Genomic DNA, 19,841 nt, shown 5'->3' with positions numbered 1-19,841 from the left:
TGTATTAGTGATGACATCTAATTTAACAATTAATGGGAATATTATCGCCCCTGTATCAGTGATGACATCTAATTTAACAATTAACTGGAATATTATCCCTTGTGCATTAGTGATGACATCTAATTTAACAATTAACTGGAATATTATCACCTGAGTATTAGTGATGACATCAAATTTAACAATTAACTGGAATATTATCACCTGTGTATTAGTGATGACATCTAATTTAACAATTAACTGGAATATTATCCCCTGTGTATTAGCGATGACATCTAATTTAACAATTAACCAGAATATTATCACCTGTGTATTAGTGATGATATCTAATTTAAAAATTAACCGGAATATTATCACCTGTGTATCAGTGATGACATTTAATTTAACAATTAACTGGAATATTGTCCCCTGTGTATTAGTGATGACATATAATTCAACAATTAACCAGAATATTATCACCTGTGTATTAGTGATGATATCTAATTTAACAATTAACTGGAATATTATCCCCTGTGTATTAGTGATGATATCTAATTTAACAATTAACTGGAATATTATCCCCTGTGTATTAGTGATGACATCTAATTTAACAATTAACTGGCATATTATCCCCTGTGTATGAGTGATGACATCTAATTTAACAATTGACTGGAATATTATCACCTGTGTATTAGTGATGCAATCTAAGTTAACAATTAACCAGAATATTATCACCTGTGTATTAGTGATGATATCTAATTTAACAATTAACTGGAATATTATCCCCTGTGTATTAGTGATGATATATAATTTAACAATTAACTGGAATATTATCCCCTGTGTATTAGTGATGATATCTAATTTAACAATTAACTGGAATATTATCACCTGTGTATTAGTGATGACATCTAATTTAATAATTAACTGGAATATTATCACCTGTGTATTAGTGATGACATCTAATTTAACAATTAACTGGAATATTATCAGCTGTGTATTAGTGATGACATCTAACTTAACAATTAACTGGAATATTATCACCTGTGTATTAGTGATGACATCTAATTTAACAATTAACTAGAATATTATCCTCTGTGTATTAGTGATGACATCTAATTTAACAATAAACAGGAATATTATCTCCTGTGTATTAGTGATGACATCTAATTTAACAATTAACTGGAATATTATCACCTGTGTATTAGTGATGACATCTAATTTAACAATTAACTGGAATATTATCCCCTGTGTATTAGTGATGACATCTAATTTAACAATTAACAGGAATATTATCACCTGTGTATTTGTGATGACATCTAATTTAACAATTAACTGGAATATTATCACCTGTGTATTAGTGATGACAAATAATTTAACAATTAACTGGAATATTATCCCCTGTGTATTAGTGATGACATCTAATTTAACAATTAACAGGAATATTATCACCTGTGTATTAGTGATGATATCTAATTTAACAATTAACTGGAATATTATCACCTGTGTATTAGTGATGATATCTAATTTAACAATTAACTGGAATATTATCCCCTGTGTATTAGTGATGACATCTAATTTAACAAATAACTGGAATATTATCACCTGTGTATTAGTGATGACATCTAATTGAACAATTAACTGGAATATTATCACCTGTGTATTAGCGATGACATCTAATTTAACAATTAACGGGAATATTATCCCCTGTGCATTAGTGATGACTTCTAGTTGAACAATTAACTGGAATATTATCCCCTGTGCATTAGAGATGATATCTAATTTAATAATTAACTGGAATATTATCAACTGTGTATTAGTGATGACATCTAACTTAGCAATTAATGGGAATATTATCGCCCCTGTATCAGTGATGACATCTAATTTAACAATAAACAGGAATATTATCTCCTGTGTATTTGTGATGACATCTAATTTAACAATTAACTGGAATATTATCCCCTGTGTATTAGTGATGACATCTAATTTAACAATTAACTGGTATATTATCCCCTGTGTATGAGTGATGACATCTAATTTAACAATTAACTGGAATATTATCACCTGTGTATTACTGATGACATCTAATTTAACAATTAACTGGAATATTATCCCCTGTGTATTAGTGATGACATCTAATTGAACAATTAACTGGAATATTATCACCTGTGTATTAGTGATGACATCTAATTTAACAATTAACCAGAATATTATCACCTGTGTATTAGTGATGATATCTAATTTAACAATTAACTGGAATATTATCCCCTGTGTATTAGTGATGACATCTAATTGAACAATTAACTGGAATATTATCACCTGTGTATTAGTGATGACATCTAATTTAACAATTAACCAGAATATTATCACCTGTGTATTAGTGATGATATCTAATTTAACAATTAACTGGAATATTATCCCCTGTGTATTAGTGATGATATCTAATTTAACAATTAACTGGAATATTATCCCCTGTGTATTAGTGATGACATCTAATTTAACAATTAACTGGAATATTATCACCTGTGTATTAGTGATGACATCTAATTTAACAATTAACTGGAATATTATCACCTGTGTGTTACTGATGACATCTAATTTAACAATTAACTGGAATATTATCCCCTGTGTATTAGTGATGACATCTAATTGAACAATTAACTGGAATATTATCACCTGTGTATTAGTGATGACATCTAATTTAACAATTAACCAGAATATTATCACATGTGTATTAGTGATGATATCTAATTTAAAATTTAACTGGAATATTTTCCCCTGTGTATTAGTGATGGCATCTAATTTAACTATTAACTGGAATATTATCCCCTGTGTATGAGTGATGACATCTAATTTAACAATTAACTGGAATATTATCACCTGTGTATTACTGATGACATCTAATTTAACAATTAACTGGAATATTATCCCCTGTGTATTAGTGATGACATCTAATTTAACTATTAACTGGAATATTATCCCCTGTGTATTAGTGATGACATCTAATTTAACAATTAACTGGAATATTATCCCCTGTGTATTAGTGATGATATCTAATTTAACAATTAACTGGAATATTATCCCCTGTGTAATAGTGATGACATCTAACTTAACAATTAACTGGAATATTATCATCTGTGTATTAGTGATGACATCTAATTTAACAATTAACTGGAATATTATCACCTGTGTATTAGTGATGACATCTAATTTAACAATTAAATGGAATATTATCCCCTGTGCATTAGTGATGACATCTAATTTAACAATTAACCAGAATATTATCCCCTGTGTATTAGTGATGACATCTAATTTAACAATTAACTGGAATATTATCACCTGTGTATTAGTGATGACATCTAATTTAACAATTATCTGGAATATTATCACCTGTGTATTAGTGATGACATCTAATTTAACAATTAACTGGAATATTATAACATGTACATTAGTGATGACATCTAATTTAACAATTAACCAGAATATTATCCCCTGTGTATTAGTGATGCAATCTAATTTAACAATTAACCAGAATATTATCACCTGTGTATTAGTGATGATATCTAATTTAACAATTAACTGGAATATTATCCCCTGTGTATTAGTGATGATATATAATTTAACAATTAACTGGAATATTATCCCCTGTGTATTAGTGATGATATCTAATTTAACAATTAACTGGAATATTATCACCTGTGTATTAGTGATGACATCTAATTTAATAATTAACTGGAATATTATCACCTGTGTATTAGTGATGACATCTAATTTAACAATTAACTGGAATATTATCAGCTGTGTATTAGTGATGACATCTAACTTAACAATTAACTGGAATATTATCACCTGTGTATTAGTGATGACATCTAATTTAACAATTAACTGGAATATTATCCTCTGTGTATTAGTGATGACATCTAATTTAACAATAAACAGGAATATTATCTCCTGTGTATTAGTGATGACATCTAATTTAACAATTAACTGGAATATTATCACCTGTGTATTAGTGATGACATCTAATTTAACAATTAACTGGAATATTATCCCCTGTGTATTAGTGATGACATCTAATTTAACAATTAACAGGAATATTATCACCTGTGTATTTGTGATGACATCTAATTTAACAATTAACTGGAATATTATCACCTGTGTATTAGTGATGACAAATAATTTAACAATTAACTGGAATATTATCCCCTGTGTATTAGTGATGACATCTAATTTAACAATTAACAGGAATATTATCACCTGTGTATTAGTGATGATATCTAATTTAACAATTAACTGGAATATTATCACCTGTGTATTAGTGATGACATCTAATTTAACAATTAACTGGAATATTATCCCCTGTGTATTAGTGATGACATCTAATTTAACAAATAACTGGAATATTATCACCTGTGTATTAGTGATGACATCTAATTGAACAATTAACTGGAATATTATCACCTGTGTATTAGCGATGACATCTAATTTAACAATTAACTGGTATATTATCCCCTGTGTATGAGTGATGACATCTAATTTAACAATTAACGGGAATATTATCCCCTGTGCATTAGTGATGACTTCTAGTTGAACAATTAACTGGAATATTATCCCCTGTGCATTAGAGATGATATCTAATTTAACAATTAACTGGAATATTATCAACTGTGTATTAGTGATGACATCTAATTTAGCAATTAATGGGAATATTATCGCCCCTGTATCAGTGATGACATCTAATTTAACAATAAACAGGAATATTATCTCCTGTGTATTTGTGATGACATCTAATTTAACAATTAACTGGAATATTATCCCCTGTGTATTAGTGATGATATCTAATTTAACAATTAACTGGAATATTATCCCCTGTGTATTAGTGATGACATCTAATTTAACAATTAACTGGTATATTATCCCCTGTGTATGAGTGATGACATCTAATTTAACAATTAACTGGAATATTATCACCTGTGTATTACTGATGACATCTAATTTAACAATTAACTGGAATATTATCCCCTGTGTAATAGTGATGACATCTAATTGAACAATTAACTGGAATATTATCACCTGTGTATTAGTGATGACATCTAATTTAACAATTAACCAGAATATTATCACCTGTGTATTAGTGATGATATCTAATTTAACAATTAACTGGAATATTATCCCCTGTGTATTAGTGATGATATCTAATTTAACAATTAACTGGAATATTATCCCCTGTGTATTACTGATGACATCTAATTTAACAATTAACTGGAATATTATCACCTGTGTATTAGTGATGACATCTAATTTAACAATTAACTGGAATATTATCCCCTGTGTATTAGTGATGACATCTAATTTAACAATTAACTGGTATATTATCCCCTGTGTATTAGTGATGACATCTAATTTAACAATTAACTGGAATATTATCCCCTGTGTATGAGTGATGACATCTAATTTAACAATTAACTGGAATATTATCACCTGTGTATTACTGATGACATCTAATGTAACAATTAACTGGAATATTATCCCCTGTGTATTAGTGATGACATCTAATTGAACAATTAACTGGAATATTATCACCTGTGTATTAGTGATGACATCTAATTTAACAATTAACCAGAATATTATCACCTGTGTATTAGTGATGATATCTAACTTAACAATTAACTGGAATATTATCACCTGTGTATTAGTGATGACATCTAATTTAACAATTAACTGGAATATTATCCTCTGTGTATTAGTGATGACATCTAATTTAACAATAAACAGGAATATTATCTCCTGTGTATTAGTGATGACATCTAATTTAACAATTAACTGGAATATTATCACCTGTGTGTTAGTGATGACATCTAATTTAACAATTAACTGGAATATTATCCCCTGTGTATTAGTGATGACATCTAATTTAACAATTAACAGGAATATTATCACCTGTGTATTTGTGATGACATCTAATTTAACAATTAACTGGAATATTATCACCTGTGTATTAGTGATGACATCTAATTTAACAATTAACTGGAATATTATCCCCTGTGTATTAGTGACGACATCTAATTTCACAATTAACAGGAATATAATCACCTGTGTATTAGTGATGATATCTAATTTAACAATTAACTGGAATATTATCCCCTGTGTATTAGTGATGATATCTAATTTAACAATTAACTGGAATATTATCCCCTGTGTATTAGTGATGACATCTAATTTAACAATTAACTGGAATATTATCACCTGTGTATTAGTGATGACATCTAATTGAACAATTAACTGGAATATTATCACCTGTGTATTAGCGATGACATCTAATTTAACACTTAACGGGAATAATATCCCCTGTGCATTAGTGATGACTTCTAGTTGAACAATTAACTGGAATATTATCCCCTGTGCATTAGAGATGATATCTAATTTAACAATTAACTGGAATATTATCAACTGTGTATTAGTGATGACATCTAATTTAGCAATTAATGGGAATATTATCGCCCCTGTATCAGTGATGACATCTAATTTAACAATTAACTGGAATATTATCCCTTGTGCTTTAGTGATGACATCTAATTTAACAATTAACTGGAATATTATCACCTGTGTATTAGTGATGACATCAAATTTAACAATTAACTGGAATATTATCACCTGTGTATTAGTGATGACATCTAATTTAACAATTAACTGGAATATTATCCCCTGTGTATTAGCGATGACATCTAATTTAACAATTAACCAGAATATTATCACCTGTGTATTAGTGATGATATCTAATTTAAAAATTAACCGGAATATTATCACCTGTGTATCAGTGATGATATCTAATTCAACAATTAACTGGAATATTATCCCCTGTGTATTAGTGATGATATCTAATTTAACAATTAACTGGAATATTATCCCCTGTGTATTAGTGATGACATCTAATTTAACAATTAACTGGAATATTATCACCTGTGTATTAGTGATGACATCGAATTGAACAATTAACTGGAATATTATCACCTGTGTATTCGCGATGACATCTAATTTAACAATTAACGGGAATATTATCCCCTGTGCATTAGTGATGACTTCTAGTTGAAGAATTAACTGGAATATTATCCCCTGTGCATTAGAGATGATATCGAATTTAACAATTAACTGGAATATTATCAACTGTGTATTAGTGATGACATCTAATTTAACAATTAATGGGAATATTATCGCCCCTGTATCAGTGATGACATCTAATTTAACAATTAACTGGAATATTATCCCTTGTGCATTAGTGATGACATCTAATTTAACAATTAACTGGAATATTATCACCTGAGTATTAGTGATGACATCAAATTTAACAATTAACTGGAATATTATCACCTGTGTATTAGTGATGACATCTAATTTAACAATTAACTGGAATATTATCCCCTGTGTATTAGCGATGACATCTAATTTAACAATTAACCAGAATATTATCACCTGTGTATTAGTGATGATATCTAATTTAAAAATTAACCGGAATATTATCACCTGTGTATCAGTGATGACATTTAATTTAACAATTAACTGGAATATTGTCCCCTGTGTATTAGTGATGACATATAATTCAACAATTAACCAGAATATTATCACCTGTGTATTAGTGATGATATCTAATTTAACAATTAACTGGAATATTATCCCCTGTGTATTAGTGATGATATCTAATTTAACAATTAACTGGAATATTATCCCCTGTGTATTAGTGATGACATCTAATTTAACAATTAACTGGCATATTATCCCCTGTGTATGAGTGATGACATCTAATTTAACAATTGACTGGAATATTATCACCTGTGTATTAGTGATGCAATCTAAGTTAACAATTAACCAGAATATTATCACCTGTGTATTAGTGATGATATCTAATTTAACAATTAACTGGAATATTATCCCCTGTGTATTAGTGATGATATATAATTTAACAATTAACTGGAATATTATCCCCTGTGTATTAGTGATGATATCTAATTTAACAATTAACTGGAATATTATCACCTGTGTATTAGTGATGACATCTAATTTAATAATTAACTGGAATATTATCACCTGTGTATTAGTGATGACATCTAATTTAACAATTAACTGGAATATTATCAGCTGTGTATTAGTGATGACATCTAACTTAACAATTAACTGGAATATTATCACCTGTGTATTAGTGATGACATCTAATTTAACAATTAACTAGAATATTATCCTCTGTGTATTAGTGATGACATCTAATTTAACAATAAACAGGAATATTATCTCCTGTGTATTAGTGATGACATCTAATTTAACAATTAACTGGAATATTATCACCTGTGTATTAGTGATGACATCTAATTTAACAATTAACTGGAATATTATCCCCTGTGTATTAGTGATGACATCTAATTTAACAATTAACAGGAATATTATCACCTGTGTATTTGTGATGACATCTAATTTAACAATTAACTGGAATATTATCACCTGTGTATTAGTGATGACAAATAATTTAACAATTAACTGGAATATTATCCCCTGTGTATTAGTGATGACATCTAATTTAACAATTAACAGGAATATTATCACCTGTGTATTAGTGATGATATCTAATTTAACAATTAACTGGAATATTATCACCTGTGTATTAGTGATGATATCTAATTTAACAATTAACTGGAATATTATCCCCTGTGTATTAGTGATGACATCTAATTTAACAAATAACTGGAATATTATCACCTGTGTATTAGTGATGACATCTAATTGAACAATTAACTGGAATATTATCACCTGTGTATTAGCGATGACATCTAATTTAACAATTAACGGGAATATTATCCCCTGTGCATTAGTGATGACTTCTAGTTGAACAATTAACTGGAATATTATCCCCTGTGCATTAGAGATGATATCTAATTTAATAATTAACTGGAATATTATCAACTGTGTATTAGTGATGACATCTAACTTAGCAATTAATGGGAATATTATCGCCCCTGTATCAGTGATGACATCTAATTTAACAATAAACAGGAATATTATCTCCTGTGTATTTGTGATGACATCTAATTTAACAATTAACTGGAATATTATCCCCTGTGTATTAGTGATGATATCTAATTTAACAATTAACTGGAATATTATCCCCTGTGTATTAGTGATGACATCTAATTTAACAATTAACTGGTATATTATCCCCTGTGTATGAGTGATGACATCTAATTTAACAATTAACTGGAATATTATCACCTGTGTATTACTGATGACATCTAATTTAACAATTAACTGGAATATTATCCCCTGTGTATTAGTGATGACATCTAATTGAACAATTAACTGGAATATTATCACCTGTGTATTAGTGATGACATCTAATTTAACAATTAACCAGAATATTATCACCTGTGTATTAGTGATGATATCTAATTTAACAATTAACTGGAATATTATCCCCTGTGTATTAGTGATGACATCTAATTGAACAATTAACTGGAATATTATCACCTGTGTATTAGTGATGACATCTAATTTAACAATTAACCAGAATATTATCACCTGTGTATTAGTGATGATATCTAATTTAACAATTAACTGGAATATTATCCCCTGTGTATTAGTGATGATATCTAATTTAACAATTAACTGGAATATTATCCCCTGTGTATTAGTGATGACATCTAATTTAACAATTAACTGGAATATTATCACCTGTGTATTAGTGATGACATCTAATTTAACAATTAACTGGAATATTATCACCTGTGTGTTACTGATGACATCTAATTTAACAATTAACTGGAATATTATCCCCTGTGTATTAGTGATGACATCTAATTGAACAATTAACTGGAATATTATCACCTGTGTATTAGTGATGACATCTAATTTAACAATTAACCAGAATATTATCACATGTGTATTAGTGATGATATCTAATTTAAAATTTAACTGGAATATTTTCCCCTGTGTATTAGTGATGGCATCTAATTTAACTATTAACTGGAATATTATCCCCTGTGTATGAGTGATGACATCTAATTTAACAATTAACTGGAATATTATCACCTGTGTATTACTGATGACATCTAATTTAACAATTAACTGGAATATTATCCCCTGTGTATTAGTGATGACATCTAATTTAACTATTAACTGGAATATTATCCCCTGTGTATTAGTGATGACATCTAATTTAACAATTAACTGGAATATTATCCCCTGTGTATTAGTGATGATATCTAATTTAACAATTAACTGGAATATTATCCCCTGTGTAATAGTGATGACATCTAACTTAACAATTAACTGGAATATTATCATCTGTGTATTAGTGATGACATCTAATTTAACAATTAACTGGAATATTATCACCTGTGTATTAGTGATGACATCTAATTTAACAATTAAATGGAATATTATCCCCTGTGCATTAGTGATGACATCTAATTTAACAATTAACCAGAATATTATCCCCTGTGTATTAGTGATGACATCTAATTTAACAATTAACTGGAATATTATCACCTGTGTATTAGTGATGACATCTAATTTAACAATTATCTGGAATATTATCACCTGTGTATTAGTGATGACATCTAATTTAACAATTAACTGGAATATTATAACATGTACATTAGTGATGACATCTAATTTAACAATTAACCAGAATATTATCCCCTGTGTATTAGTGATGCAATCTAATTTAACAATTAACCAGAATATTATCACCTGTGTATTAGTGATGATATCTAATTTAACAATTAACTGGAATATTATCCCCTGTGTATTAGTGATGATATATAATTTAACAATTAACTGGAATATTATCCCCTGTGTATTAGTGATGATATCTAATTTAACAATTAACTGGAATATTATCACCTGTGTATTAGTGATGACATCTAATTTAATAATTAACTGGAATATTATCACCTGTGTATTAGTGATGACATCTAATTTAACAATTAACTGGAATATTATCAGCTGTGTATTAGTGATGACATCTAACTTAACAATTAACTGGAATATTATCACCTGTGTATTAGTGATGACATCTAATTTAACAATTAACTGGAATATTATCCTCTGTGTATTAGTGATGACATCTAATTTAACAATAAACAGGAATATTATCTCCTGTGTATTAGTGATGACATCTAATTTAACAATTAACTGGAATATTATCACCTGTGTATTAGTGATGACATCTAATTTAACAATTAACTGGAATATTATCCCCTGTGTATTAGTGATGACATCTAATTTAACAATTAACAGGAATATTATCACCTGTGTATTTGTGATGACATCTAATTTAACAATTAACTGGAATATTATCACCTGTGTATTAGTGATGACAAATAATTTAACAATTAACTGGAATATTATCCCCTGTGTATTAGTGATGACATCTAATTTAACAATTAACAGGAATATTATCACCTGTGTATTAGTGATGATATCTAATTTAACAATTAACTGGAATATTATCACCTGTGTATTAGTGATGATATCTAATTTAACAATTAACTGGAATATTATCCCCTGTGTATTAGTGATGACATCTAATTTAACAAATAACTGGAATATTATCACCTGTGTATTAGTGATGACATCTAATTGAACAATTAACTGGAATATTATCACCTGTGTATTAGCGATGACATCTAATTTAACAATTAACTGGTATATTATCCCCTGTGTATGAGTGATGACATCTAATTTAACAATTAACGGGAATATTATCCCCTGTGCATTAGTGATGACTTCTAGTTGAACAATTAACTGGAATATTATCCCCTGTGCATTAGAGATGATATCTAATTTAACAATTAACTGGAATATTATCAACTGTGTATTAGTGATGACATCTAATTTAGCAATTAATGGGAATATTATCGCCCCTGTATCAGTGATGACATCTAATTTAACAATAAACAGGAATATTATCTCCTGTGTATTTGTGATGACATCTAATTTAACAATTAACTGGAATATTATCCCCTGTGTATTAGTGATGATATCTAATTTAACAATTAACTGGAATATTATCCCCTGTGTATTAGTGATGACATCTAATTTAACAATTAACTGGTATATTATCCCCTGTGTATGAGTGATGACATCTAATTTAACAATTAACTGGAATATTATCACCTGTGTATTACTGATGACATCTAATTTAACAATTAACTGGAATATTATCCCCTGTGTAATAGTGATGACATCTAATTGAACAATTAACTGGAATATTATCACCTGTGTATTAGTGATGACATCTAATTTAACAATTAACCAGAATATTATCACCTGTGTATTAGTGATGATATCTAATTTAACAATTAACTGGAATATTATCCCCTGTGTATTAGTGATGATATCTAATTTAACAATTAACTGGAATATTATCCCCTGTGTATTACTGATGACATCTAATTTAACAATTAACTGGAATATTATCACCTGTGTATTAGTGATGACATCTAATTTAACAATTAACTGGAATATTATCCCCTGTGTATTAGTGATGACATCTAATTTAACAATTAACTGGTATATTATCCCCTGTGTATTAGTGATGACATCTAATTTAACAATTAACTGGAATATTATCCCCTGTGTATGAGTGATGACATCTAATTTAACAATTAACTGGAATATTATCCCCTGTGTATTAGTGATGACATCTAATTGAACAATTAACTGGAATATTATCACCTGTGTATTAGTGATGACATCTAATTTAACAATTAACCAGAATATTATCACCTGTGTATTAGTGATGATATCTAATTTAACAATTAACTGGAATATTATCCCCTGTGTATTAGTGATGATATCTAATTTAACAATTAACTGGAATATTATCCCCTGTGTATTAGTGATGACATCTAATTTAACAATTAACTGGAATATTATCACCTGTGTATTAGTGATGACATCTAATTTAACAATTAACTGGAATATTATCCCCTGTGTATTAGTGATGACATCTAATTTAACAATTAACTGGAATATTATCACCTGTGTATTACTGATGACATCTAATTTAACAATTAAATGGAATATTATCCCCTGTGTATTAGTGATGACATCTAATTGAACAATTAACTGGAATATTATCACCTGTGTATTAGTGATGACATCTAATTTAACAATTAACCAGAATATTATCACATGTGTATTAGTGATGATATCTAATTTAACAATTAACTGGAATATTATCCCCTGTGTATTAGTGATGGCATCTAATTTAACTATTAACTGGAATATTATCCCCTGTGTATGAGTGATGACATCTAATTTAACAATTAACTGGAATATTATCACCTGTGTATTACTGATGACATCTAATTTAACAATTAACTGGAATATTATCCCCTGTGTATTAGTGATGACATCTAATTTAACAATTAACTGGAATATTATCACCTGTGTATTAGTGATGATATCTAATTTAACAATTAACTGGAATATTATCCCCTGTGTAATAGTGATGACATCTAATTTAACAATTAACAGGAATATTATCACCTGTGTATTAGTGATGATATCTAATTTAACAATTAAATGGAATATTATCACCTGTGTATTAGTGATGATATCTAATTTAACAATTAACTGGAATATTATCCCCTGTGTATTAGTGATGACATCTAATTTAACAAATAACTGGAATATTATCACCTGTGTACTAGTGATGACATCTAATTGAACAATTAACTGGAATATTATCACCTGTGTATTAGCGATGACATCTAATTTAACAATTAACGGGAATATTATCCCCTGTGCATTAGTGATGACTTCTAGTTGAACAATTAACTGGAATATTATCCCCTGTGCATTAGAGATGATATCTAATTTAACAATTAACTGGAATATTATCAACTGTGTATTAGTGATGACATCTAATTTAGCAATTAATGGGAATATTATCGCCCCTGTATCAGTGATGACATCTAATTTAACAATAAACAGGAATATTATCTCCTGTGTATTTGTGATGACATCTAATTTAACAATTAACTGGAATATTATCCCCTGTGTATTAGTGATGATATCTAATTTAACAATTAACTGGAATATTATCCCCTGTGTATTAGTGATGACATCTAATTTAACAATTAACTGGTATATTATCCCCTGTGTATGAGTGATGACATCTAATTTAACAATTAACTGGAATATTATCACCTGTGTATTACTGATGACATCTAATTTAACAATTAACTGGAATATTATCCCCTGTGTATTAGTGATGACATCTAATTGAACAATTAACTGGAATATTATCACCTGTGTATTACTGATGATATCTAATTTAAAAATTAACCAGAATATTATCACCTGTGTATTAGTGATGATATCTAATTTAACAATTAACTGGAATATTATCCCCTGTGTATTAGTGATGATATCTAATTTAACAATTAACTGGAATATTATCCCCTGTGTATTAGTGATGACATCTAATTTAACAATTAACTGGAATATTATCACCTGTGTATAAGTGATGACATCTAATTTAACAATTAACTGGAATATTATCCCCTGTGTATTAGTGATGACATCTAATTTAACAATTAACTGGAATATTATCACCTGTGTATTACTGATGACATCTAATTTAACAATTAACTGGAATATTATCCCCTGTGTATTAGTGATGACATCTAATTGAACAATTAACTGGAATATTATCACCTGTGTATTAGTGATGACATCTAATTTAACAATTAACCAGAATATTATCACATGTGTATTAGTGATGATATCTAATTTAACAATTAACTGGAATATTATCCCCTGTGTATTAGTGATGGCATCTAATTTAACTATTAACTGGAATATTATCCCCTGTGTATGAGTGATGACATCTAATTTAACAATTAACTGGAATATTATCACCTGTGTATTACTGATGACATCTAATTTAACAATTAACTGGAATATTATCCCCTGTGTATTAGTGATGACATCTAATTTAACTATTAACTGGAATATTATCCCCTGTGTATTAGTGATGACATCAAATTGAACAATTAACTGGAATATTATCACCTGTGTATTAGTGATGATATCTAATTTAACAATTAACTGGAATATTATCCCCTGTGTAATAGTGATGACATCTAACTTAACAATTAACTGGAATATTATCATCTGTGTATTAGTGATGACATCTAATTTAACAATTAACTGGAATATTATCACCTGTGCATTAGTGATGACATCTAATTTAACAATTAACCAGAATATTATCCCCTGTGTATTAGTGATGACATCTAATTTAACAATTAACTGGAATATTATCACCTGTGTATTAGTGATGACATCTAATTTAACAATTATCTGGAATATTATCACCTGTGTATTAGTGATGACATCTAATTTAACAATTAACTGGAATATTATAACATGTACATTAGTGATGACATCTAATTTAACAATTAACCAGAATATTATCCCCTGTGTATTAGTGATGACATCTAATTTAACTATTAACAGGAATATTATCCCCTGTGTATTAGTGATGACATCTAATTTAACAATTAACTGGAATATTATCACCTGTGTATTAGTGATGACATCTAATTTAACAATTAACTGGAATATTATCACCTGTGTATAAATGATGACATCTAATTTAACAATTAACTGGAATATTATCCCCTGTGTATCAGTGATGACATCTAATTTAACAATTAACTGGAATATTATCACCTGTGTATTAGTGATGACATCTAATTTAACAATTAACTGGAATATTATCACCTGTGTATAAATGATGACATCTAATTTAACAATTAACTGGAATATTATCACCTGTGTATTAGTGATGACATCTAATTTAACAATTAACTGGAATATTATCAGCTGTGTATTAGTGATGACATCTAACTTAACAATTAACTGGAATATTATCCCCTGTGTATTAGTGATGACATCTAATTTAACAATTAACTGGAATATTATCCCCTGTGCATTAGTGATGACATCTAATTTAACAATTAACGAGAATATTATCCCCTGTGTATTAGTGATGACATCTAATTTAACAATTAACTGGAATATTATCACCTGTGTATTAGTGATGACATCTAATTTAACAATTAACTGGAATATTATCCCTTGTGTATTAGTGATGACATCTAATTTAACAATTAACAGGAATATTATCCCCTGCGTATTAGTGATGACATCTAATTTAACAATTAACTGGAATATTATCACCTGTGTATTAGTGATGACATCTAATTTAACAATTAACTGGAATATTATCCCATGTGTATCAGTGATGACATCTAATTTAACAATTAACAGGAATATTATCACCTGTGTATTTGTGATGACATCTAATTTAACAATTAACTGGAATATTATCACCTGTGTATTAGTGATGACATCTAATTTAACAATTAACTGGAATATTATCCCCTGTGTGTTAGTGATGACATATAATTTAACAATTAACCAGAATATTATCCCCTGTGTATTAGTGATGACATCTAATTTAACAATTAACAGGAATATTATCCCCTGTGTATTAGTGATGACATCTAATTTAACAATTAACTGGAATATTATCACCTGTGTATTAGTGATGACATCTAATTTAACAATTAACTGGAATATTATCCCCTGTGTATTAGTGATGACATCTAATTTAACAATTAACTGGAATATTATCACCTGTGTATTTGTGATGACATCTAATTTAACAATTAACTGGAATATTATCACCTGTGTATTAGTGATGACATCTAATTTAACAATTAACTGGAATATTATCCCCTGTGTATTAGTGATGACATCTAATTTAACAATTAACCAGAATATTATCCCCTGTGTATTTGTGATGACATCTAATTTAACTATTAACTGGAATATTATCACCTGTGTATTAGTGATGACAAATAATTTAACAATTAACTGGAATATTATCCCCTGTGTATTAGTGATGACATCTAATTTAACAATTAACTGGAATATTATCCCCTGTGTATTAGTGATGACATCTAATTTAACAATTAACAGGAATATTATCACCTGTGTATTTGTGATGACATCTAATTTAACAATTAACTGGAATATTATCACCTGTGTATTAGTGATGACATCTAATTTAACAATTAACTGGAATATTATCCCCTGTGTATTAGTGATGACATCTAATTTAACAATTAACCAGAATATTATCCCCTGTGTATTTGTGATGACATCTAATTTAACTATTAACTGGAATATTATCCCCTGTGTATGAGTGATGACATCTAATTTAACAATTAACAGGAATATTATCACCTGTGTATTTGTGATGACATCTAATTTAACAATTAACTGGAATATTATCACCTGTGTATTTGTGATGACTAATAATTTAACAATTAAATGGAATATTATCCCCTGTGTATTAGTGATGACACCTAATTTAACAATTAACAGGAATATTATCACCTGTGTATTAGTGATGATATCTAATTTAACAATTAACTGGAATATTATCCCCTGTGTATTAGTGACGATATCTAATTTAACAATTAACTGGAATATTATCCCCTGTGTATTAGTGATGACATCTAATTTAACAATTAACTGGTATATTATCCCCTGTGTATGAGTGATGACATCTAATTTAACAATTAACTGGAATATTATCACCTGTGTATTACTGATGACATCTAATTTAACAATTAACTGGAATATTATCCCCTGTGTATTAGTGATGACATCTAATTGAACAATTAACTGGAATATTATCACCTGTGTATTAGTGATGACATCTAATTTAACAATTAACCAGAATATTATCACCTGTGTATTAGTGATGATATCTAATTTAACAATTAACTGGAATATTATCCCCTGTGTATTAGTGATGATATCTAATTTAACAATTAACTGGAATATTATCCCCTGTGTATTAGTGATGACATCTAATTTAACAATTAACTGGAATATTATCACCTGTGTATTAGCGATGACATCTAATTTAACAATTAACTGGAATATTATCCCCTGTGTATTAGTGATGACATCTAATTTAACAATTAACTGGAATATTATCCCCTGTGTATTACTGATGACATCTAATTTAACAATTAACTGGAATATTATCCCCTGTGTATTAGTGATGACATCTAATTGAACAATTAACTTGAATATTATCACCTGTGTATTAGTGATGACATCTAATTTAACAATTAACCAGAATATTATCACATGTGTATTAGTGATGAGATCTAATTTAACAATTAACTGGAATATTATCCCCTGTGTATTAGTGATGGCATCTAATTTAACTATTAACTGGAATATTATCCCCTGTGTATGAGTGATGACATCTAATTTAACAATTAACTGGAATATTATCACCTGTGTATTACTGATGACATCTAATTTAACAATTAACTGGAATATTATCCCCTGTGTATTAGTGATGACATCTAATTTAACTATTAACTGGAATATTATCCCCTGTGTATTAGTGATGACATCTAATTTAACAATTAACTGGAATATTATCCCCTGTGTATTAGTGATTACATCTAACTTAACAATTAACTGGAATATTATCCCCTGTGTATTAGTGATGACATCTAATTTAACAATTAACTGGAATATTATCCCCTGTGTATTAGTGATGACATCTAACTTAACAATTAACTGGAATATTATCCCCTGTGTATTAGTGATGACATCTAATTTAACAATTAACTGGAATATTATCCCCTGTGTAATAGTGATGACATCTAACTTAACAATTAACTGGAATATTATCATCTGTGTATTAGTGATGACATCTAATTTAACAATTAACTGGAATATTATCACCTGTGTATTAGTGATGACATCTAATTTAACAATTAAATGGAATATTATCCCCTGTGCATTAGTGATGACATCTAATTTAACAATTAACCAGAATATTATCCCCTGTGTATTAGTGATGACATCTAATTTAACAATTAACTGGAATATTATCACCTGTGTATTAGTGATGACATCTAATTTAACAATTATCTGGAATATTATCACCTGTGTATTAGTGATGACATCTAATTTAACAATTAACTGGAATATTATAACATGTACATTAGTGATGACATCTAATTTAACAATTAACCAGAATATTATCCCCTGTGTATTAGTGATGACATCTAATTTAACAATTAACAGGAATATTATCCCCTGTGTATTAGTGATGACATCTAATTTAACAATTAACTGGAATATTATCACCTGTGTATTAGTGATGACATCTAATTTAACAATTAACTGGAATATTATCACCTGTGTATAAATGATGACATCTAATTTAACAATTAACTGGAATATTATCACCTGTGTATTAGTGATGACATCTAATTTAACAATTAACTGGAATATTATCAGCTGTGTATTAGTGATGACATCTAATTTAACAATTAACTGGAATATTATCCCCTGTGTATTAGTGATGACATCTAATTTAACAATTAACTGGAATATTATCCCCTGTGCATTAGTGATGACATCTAATTTAACAATTAACGAGAATATTATCCCCTGTGTATTAGTGATGACATCTAAGTTAACAATTAACTGGAATATTATCACCTGTGTATTAGTGATGACATCTAATTTAACAAATAACCAGAATATTATCACATGTGTATTAGTGATGACATCTAAGTTAACAATTAACTGGAATATTATCCCCTGTGTATTAGTGATGACATCTAATTTAACAATTAACCAGAATATTATCCCCTGTGTATTAGTGATGACATCTAATTGAACAATTAACTGGAATATTATCACCTGTGTATTAGTGATGACATCTAATTTAACAAATAACCAGAATATTATCACATGTG

This window comes from Heterodontus francisci, unplaced genomic scaffold (genome assembly GCF_036365525.1).
Source record: "Heterodontus francisci isolate sHetFra1 unplaced genomic scaffold, sHetFra1.hap1 HAP1_SCAFFOLD_240, whole genome shotgun sequence".
NCBI lineage: Eukaryota > Metazoa > Chordata > Chondrichthyes > Heterodontiformes > Heterodontidae > Heterodontus > Heterodontus francisci.
Note: the sequence above shows the minus strand (reverse complement) of the source record.